Raw genomic sequence first — 7,525 nt, forward strand, 5'->3', positions numbered from 1 at the left:
CCTGCAGCGGGGGCCCCCCCGCTGCCGAATTACCGCCGAAGCGGGACCCACCGCCGAAGTGCAGCCCGGTCTTCGGCGGTAATTCGGCGGAAGGGGGCTCCCGCCGCGGGTCTTTGGGGCACTTCGGCGGCGGGTCCCGGAACAGAAGGGCCCCCCGCCGCCGAATTACCGCCGAAGATCGAGCTGAACTCAGCGGCGGGTCCCGCTCTGTCTTCGGCGGTAATTCGCCAGCGGGGGGTCCTTCCGCCCCAGAGCGGAAGGACCCCCACCGGCAAAGACCGGGAGCGAAGAAGCTCCTGCGCCCGGCCCTGCAAGAGTTTTCTGGGGCCCCCCGGAGCGAGTGAAGGACCCCGCTCCAGGGGCCCCGAAAAACTCTGGTTGGGGCCCCTGTGGGGCTCGGGGCCTGGGGCAAATTGCCCCTCTTGCCCCCCCCTCTGGGCGGCCCTGCAGCCCTATGCATGCTGGCTTGGGAATATCACTACTGTAGTGTCAGCTTTTAAGAGAGCTTCACATGCAGAGCCGTAACTAGGGATTTTTGGCACACAAGGCAAGGAACAGAGGCAGCATGTCTGGCTCTTCCCTATTGGAGGGAAGGATCCACCAACGAATTTCTGCAAAAGAGCCGTATGCGCCACCCCTCTCCATTGAAGACGACCAGCGGCACTTCGGCAACGAGTACCACAGTCCCTCTCAGAGGGAAGGACTTGCTGCCGAATTGCCGCTGAAGGAGAGACTTTCTGAGCCCCTCACTTTCCGTGCCCGAGGCAAGTGCCTCACTCGCCTTGCCCTCGTTACGGCAATGTTCACATGCACCACTTCTAGTATTACGGTAAGTTAAAACAAGCTACAGTACATTGGGACATTAATGCTCTATTACAGTGTTTGCAGTAGCATATTAAAAGCTATAACACTGAACAGACTAGTTAGGGCTGGCTTTAGGAAGTTTGGGGCCCACCCAATTCAAACATTTTCGACGGGGCCCCAGCAGGGATGACTTTAAAAAAAAGGAAAAAAAGGTGGGAAAAAAAAGCCTTTCCTTTCTTAGCAACCGGTTCCCTATAAAAAGTTCTGATTTAAGGGATGTGCCAGAATATGTATTTCTGGTACCAATAGGGTTACTATATTTCCAGATTTAAAAATTCCTCCCGGACAGCAATTTAAGAACCAAAAAGTCTGACATGTCCGGGAAAATATGGCTGTATGTTAACACTACCTACAGTTCTTTTTTAAAAAGATGGGACTGAACTAGAAATGAACTCCGCTTCACATGTGTGGGTCCCCGCCACTCCCTGGGAGTGTGCTAGGGTGACCAGATGTCCCGATTTTATAGAAACAGTCCCAATCTTGGGGTCTTTTTCTTATATAGGATCCTATTAACCTCCACCCCATCCTGATTTTTCACACTTGATGTCTGGTCACCCTAGGGTGTGCACATGGGTACCAGCTGCTCTCTTCTCCCATCATTGAAGCAGGTGTGCAGGGTTACTGCCCAGGGAATTGCAGGGCACCAGTGGACATGGGGCTGGCTGCAGGCAGGGCAAGGGGCGCAGCAATGGCTGGAGACAGGGGTGTGTGGGGTGGGGTGGGGTGGGCTGGCTGGCTTCAAGCAGGGCCATAGGGGGATGTGGCATAGATTGGCAGTGCTGAAGACAGAGGAGTGCAGGAATGGCTGGCTTCAGGGAGGGGGGGTGCAGCAGGGGTTGGCTGGAGACAGGGCACAGGGTGCAGGTACAGGGGGTGCAGACCACCCGGTATGGTAAGTGCTCCCTCCTCCTCCTCCCTCCCCCACCAGAGTAGCAGCAGCCACCTGGGGCTCCCCTGCTTCCACAGCCCTGGCCATGTACACAGCTGCCGGAGCCCTGGGGAAGCGGCGGGGCTCCAGTGGCTATTTAAAGGGCTGGGGCGATAGAAGCAACGGGAGCCACAGACTTTTTAAGTAGCCCAGAGATCCCAACAGCCCTACCCCATGGCTCCAGCAGTGTGGCAGTGGTGGCAATTTAAAGGGCCCCCAGGCCCTTTAAATTGTCCCCTGGAGAAGCCGGGCCACCCCGGTACAGTGCACTGACTCTTGCCAATACACCGAACCGGGGCTTGGGCGCGGGACCCTCTTAGGGGCAGGGCCCGATTCAGGGGAATTGGTTGAATTAGCCTAAAGCCGGCCCTGCCAGTATATCCAGGACATTAGTAGCACACTTTTCCCCCACCAATATCTAGTAGTTGCACTGTCATCTCCCATAGCTACTTAGGTTGCAGCTTTATTGTTAAACCTAAATTGGGAAGAAAGACGACTTATTCAGAACTTCTTTAATGGTTACTTTATTGCTAAAGGGTGTAGTGGGGTGTAGACTTGGAGAAAGGAAGGTTTCTATGATGTAGGCAAGATCAAGTATTTTATCCAAAACCAGAATACGAATGGCGCTGGTCTTCTTGGTGTCTGACCTTGAGCTATTGTCAAAAGTTTGAGGGTGACTCATCTCCTTCCTCATATTTTGGTTGAGGATTCCATTGATAAAGGGATTGGCCTCAAATACCTGGTTGTAGGACTCTGCCACGGTGTAGTTTTCATCTTGGGTTGCCTGGTCCTAATTATAGTAAAGCATGTAATTTAGTCTTTGTAATTATCTGTTATAACAATGTGGAACTAGCTGTTTTACGGGATGTCTCGATTTCATTCCTGTAGTAACATAACTGGTGATAGGAAAGCAGGGAGAGAGAGAGGTGTGTGCTCTGCAAGGCTGCTGGCCGCGGGGCCAATAGGTGTGGGTGGGCTGGGTAGGATCGCGGGAGTCACGTCTCAGGGATCTGCCCCACTACCCAGCACTGCTCCAGCTCTGAGCTGTCTCCACTGCCTGGGACCTGTGGGGCCCCACCTGCCTCCCTGGGGGAAGAGCCACCTGGGACTGGTGCAGAGGCTGGGCCAGTCTCAGCCACTCACAGGGAACAGTCGGGGACGGGGGAGGCTCAGCTGGGTCCTGAGAGAGCCTGGCCCAGGTAGGCTCTGCTCCTGCTCCAGCCTGGCTGCTTCCACCACTCCCAAGAGGCCAGAGTTATCCTGCCCCAGGACCAGTTCTGGCTGTGCTGCCATCTCAGCCTCGCAGCCACAGTCACCTCCCATCAGGGCCGGCTACTGTGGCTGGGGGTTAGGGTGTGGGAGAGTAGGTCTCTAGGGGGTCTGGGTAGGTGCTGGGCACCGGGGGGTGGGGTGGGGAGATCTATGTGTTGGGGGGCTGTCAGTGGGGGAGATCTGTGTGTGTGTGGGCACTGGGTAGTGTGGGGGGGTCTGTGCGGGTCACTGCAGTTGTGGTGGTGGGGGGCACTGGACAGTGAGGGGATCTGTAGGGGGGCTCTGGGTGGGAAGGTGTGGGGCACTGTGCAGTTGTGGGAGGGCTGTGGGGGGTCTTCAGCTGGGGGGCACAGGTCAGTGAGAGGATCTGTGGGGGGGTTCTGAGTGGGTGGGGGAGTGATCTGGGAGTGCACTGGGCAGGGGGGTTTGTGGGGGTCTCTGGATGGTGCAGCACTGGGCGAAGGGAGTCAGAGGGGTGCAGGGCAGGGGGTTTGTGGGGGTCTCTGGGTGGTGTGGCACTGGGCATAGGGAGTCGGAGGGGTGCTGGACAGGGGGTTTGTGGGGGTCTCTGGGTGGTGCGGCGCTGGGCGAAGGGAGTCAGAGGGGTACAGGGCAGGGGGTTTGTGGGGGTCTCTGGGTGGTGTGGCACTGGGCATAGGGAGTCGGAGGGTTGCTGGGCAGGGGGTTTGTGGGGGTCTCTGGGTGGTGTGGCACTGCGCGTAGGGAGCTGGAGGGGTGCTGGGCAGGGGGTATGTGGGGGTCTCTGGGTGGTGTGGCACTGTGCGTAGGGAGCCGGAGGGGTGCTGGGCAGGGGGTTTGTGGGGGTCTCTGGGTGGTGTGGCACTGCGCGTAGGGAGCTGGAGGGGTGCTGGGCAGGGGGTTTGTGGGGGTCTCTGGGTGGTGTGGCACTGTGCGTAGGGAGCCGGAGGGGTGCTGGGCAGGGGGTTTGTGGGGGTCTCTGGGTGGTGTGGCACTGCGCGTAGGGAGCCAGAGGGGTGCTGGGCAGGGGGTAGCATGGTGCAGCATGGGCCCACCCCCAAGGGGAAGAAGCACAATGGCAGTGCAGGGCTGGGCTGGACAGCGTGGGTCTGGCAGCTCCTGGTTTGTAAACAGTGCCCTTGTACTGGGCTGGGTGGAGTGGGGCTGTCCCTGCCGTGCCATGACTCATATCCCATTGCCCCCAGTCAGCCCCTCGCTCTGAGGACTCTGCCCCCATGCCTCATGTCCCCATTTCCCCCATGGGGACCCACAAATATGTTTAGCACCGGGCCCACAACAGGTTAATCCGGCCCTGTTTGGGGTGCAGGCTCTGGGATGGAGTTGGGGGTGCAGGAGGGTTGCAGGCTATGTGGAGTTTGAGTGACGGGTGCAGGCTCTGACCTGGGGGATGGGATTCGGGTACAGGAGGGGGTACAGACGTGGGCTCTGGGAGGGAGTTACCAAATCAGCACGTTGTATAAGAGAAAGGAGCTGCAGTGATTTCATATAGACATAGAAAATGATTTAAGACACTTTTACATAGTCAAAATGTGAGAGGCAGAGAGGAGGGAGGGAGGTAGCGTCTGTACAATATTTCCCCGCATTCAGTCTCCTGGCTGGAGCAGTAACAGCCCCGCAGCACTTGTACAGGATAGAGAGGAGCTGCGGTGTCTGAGCTTTGACAGTCTGGGAATTGGGCTGCCGGTGCCTTTAAGACCCAGCCCCAGGAACCCGCCCCTGCTCCGGGGCTGACACGCAGCAGAACTGAAAACAGCCTGTGCCCCCCCCCACAACCCTGACACCCCCAGATCTGCGAGCCCAGCAGGTGGCTCATCCCGAGGGGCCACTGCCCCCCCATCCCCTCCCTAAACGGGGGTTTTGTCCCCGCACAGGGTCTGGCAGCGTCTCCCCGCCCCCCCTTAACTCCGGCTCCCACCCCCCACCCCTGATTTTTCCCCTTCAGTCTCTCTCCTGCCGCCATAGGCAGCAGGTTCGTATAATTTTTGGTGGGGCCCAAAATGGTGGTCCTCCCCCCCCCCCCGCTCTCACCCGGTAAGCTGATATAAAATGAAGCTACAATGCGTCAGCACCACAAGATTACAAGGGTCAATTAAAAGTGGAAAGTCAGAAGCAGCACTTGCCTATTAATACCTAATATACGGTATTAAATTTTATTGCACCTGTTGTGACAAAGTGGGAATGTTCTTAATGTTTTCTCTGAATACTGTGTGGGTGCCTCAGTTTCCCCTGCAAAGTGCCAACTGACGGTGTTGGGGACAAAGAGATCAGGTGGCCTCCTTGTCCGGAAGAGACACAAAGGCCAGATGAGGGAGTGTCAGTTTGGAGCTGGCTGGGGAAATCGGGAGAGGCCCAGAACTTGGGCCTGGGCTCCCCACCCCCCAAGATGGACCTGACTGAGGGGTCCTGTTTTCTGTACTTACAGGCTCTGTTTTAGACTGTATCCCTGTCATCTAATAAACCTTCTGTTTTACTGTCTGGCTGAGAGTCACATCTGACTGCGGAGTTGGGGTGCAGGGACCTCTGGTTGCCCCAGGACCTGCCTGGGCAGACTCGCTGCGGAAAGTGCACAGTGTGGAAGGGCATGCTGAATGCTCCGAGGTCAGACCCAGGAAGGTGTAAGCTTCTTGCCCTGGAGACAGTATGCTCAGAGAGGAGGCTCCCCCAGAGTCCTGACTGGCTTTGTATGGAGTTATTCCAAAGCATCCCAGCATCCCCTTCCACACCATGCGCTTCCCGAAAGTCTGCACAGGCACTGACACTCCCTCCTCTGGCCTTTGTCTCTTTTCCAAGCATTAGGAGGACACCTGATCTCTTTGTTCTCCAACATCTTCAGTCGGCACCTTGCAGGAGAGTGGCCCAGGCCATCAGTTGCCTGGAGGCAGGGTTGCAGTCATTCTCTGTGCAGACAGCATCACACTGGCCCTCTAGGGCTTTACAACAATCACACCCCCTTATCCCACCATCTAGAGCCTTAAGAAATGCATTGGGGAAACTGAGGCACACAGACAGTATTCAGAGAAAACACCTGTATACGACCAGTTACATACTTTGAAGGGTGTAAAATAATCAAATATTGTGCTAAATACAATGATACTCCAAACACCTTCAGTTGGCACCTTGCAGGAGAGTGGCCCAGGCCATCAGTTGCCTGGAGACAGGGTGTCGGCCATTCTCTGTGCAGACAGCATCACACTGGCCCTCTAGGGCTTTACAACAATCACACCCCCTTATCCCACCATCTAGAGTCTTAAGAAATGCATTGGGGAAACTGAGGCACACAGACAGTATTCAGAGAAAACACCTGTATACGACCAGTTACATACTTTGAAGGGTGTAAAATAATCAAATATTGTGCTAAATACAATGATACTCCAAACTGACCACCAAATTTAAGTTGCATGTTTTTTCCCTCAGGTGAGGGTTCTGGGGTGGGGCTGGGGATGAGGGGTTCACAGTGCAGGAGCGTGCTTGGTGCTGGGGGTGCAGGCTTTGGGGTGAGGCAGGGCTGAGGATGAGGAACTTGGGGTGCAGACAGGCTGCCCCAGGGCTAGGGCCAGAGAGGACTCCCCATCACCACCACTGGCAGCAGCAAGCTCCAGGGGAGGGACCCGTCCTGCCCCCCATGGCACACACACTCTGCACATGCTCCTAGAGCCCCTCTCAGGTCCAGAAAGCTCACTCCCCTCCCCTATGATGGGTACTGGGGGGGGGGCACAGGTGGCCTTCCATGTTGCTGCCCCTCACCATAACTTCACTGTGGATGGGGCTGCCCCTTGCCCAGCATGGGGCAGAAGTGGGGTAGGCAGGGTGGTGGCTGGCTATGGGACGGGGGAGCAGGGTGTCATAAAATTCACCCAAGCCCCAGCTGCTCAGGTCTAGGAAGCCTCCCTCTCCCATCCCTCCTGTGGCGGGTGGGTTGGTGGGTGCTGGGGGAGGGGGCATTGCCTTCACATGTGGCTTCCTGCCTCCCCTGTGCAGCCTGCTGTGCCTCACTGGGGGTAGGAGTAGGGGCTGGGACTAGGGCTGGGGCAGGGGGGGAATCATAGGGTCAAACACTCAAACATAATAAAAAATCATAGGGTCAAACACTCTCGGAAGCCCCAGCAGCTGCTAAGGTGAATGATGTCTGTCTCCTGGCCCGTTTGTGTCTCCTCCAGGTAGGGGCAGGAGAGGGGAGGCCCCCTCCACTCCCCTCCCCCTCCTGAGTGCTTCAGCAGTAGTTAGCATTCCTCTTATGCTAATGCTGCAGCCCTTAGGCTACGGCAGCAGCAGCAAAGGAGAGAGAGACGTGCTGTGCGCTCTCTTTACATTCAGGCAGGGAAGCTCCGGGGAGGGGGAAAAATCTAGCTCCAAATATTGGTGGAGCAGAGCCCCTGATTATGAATATTCCTGGGGCTTTAGCTCCAAGAGCCCATATAAGTTGGCGCCCATGCCTGCCGCTGCCTACAGCAGTTTGACCCC

This window comes from Mauremys mutica, chromosome 2, assembly GCF_020497125.1.
Source record: "Mauremys mutica isolate MM-2020 ecotype Southern chromosome 2, ASM2049712v1, whole genome shotgun sequence".
Classification (NCBI taxonomy): domain Eukaryota; kingdom Metazoa; phylum Chordata; order Testudines; family Geoemydidae; genus Mauremys; species Mauremys mutica.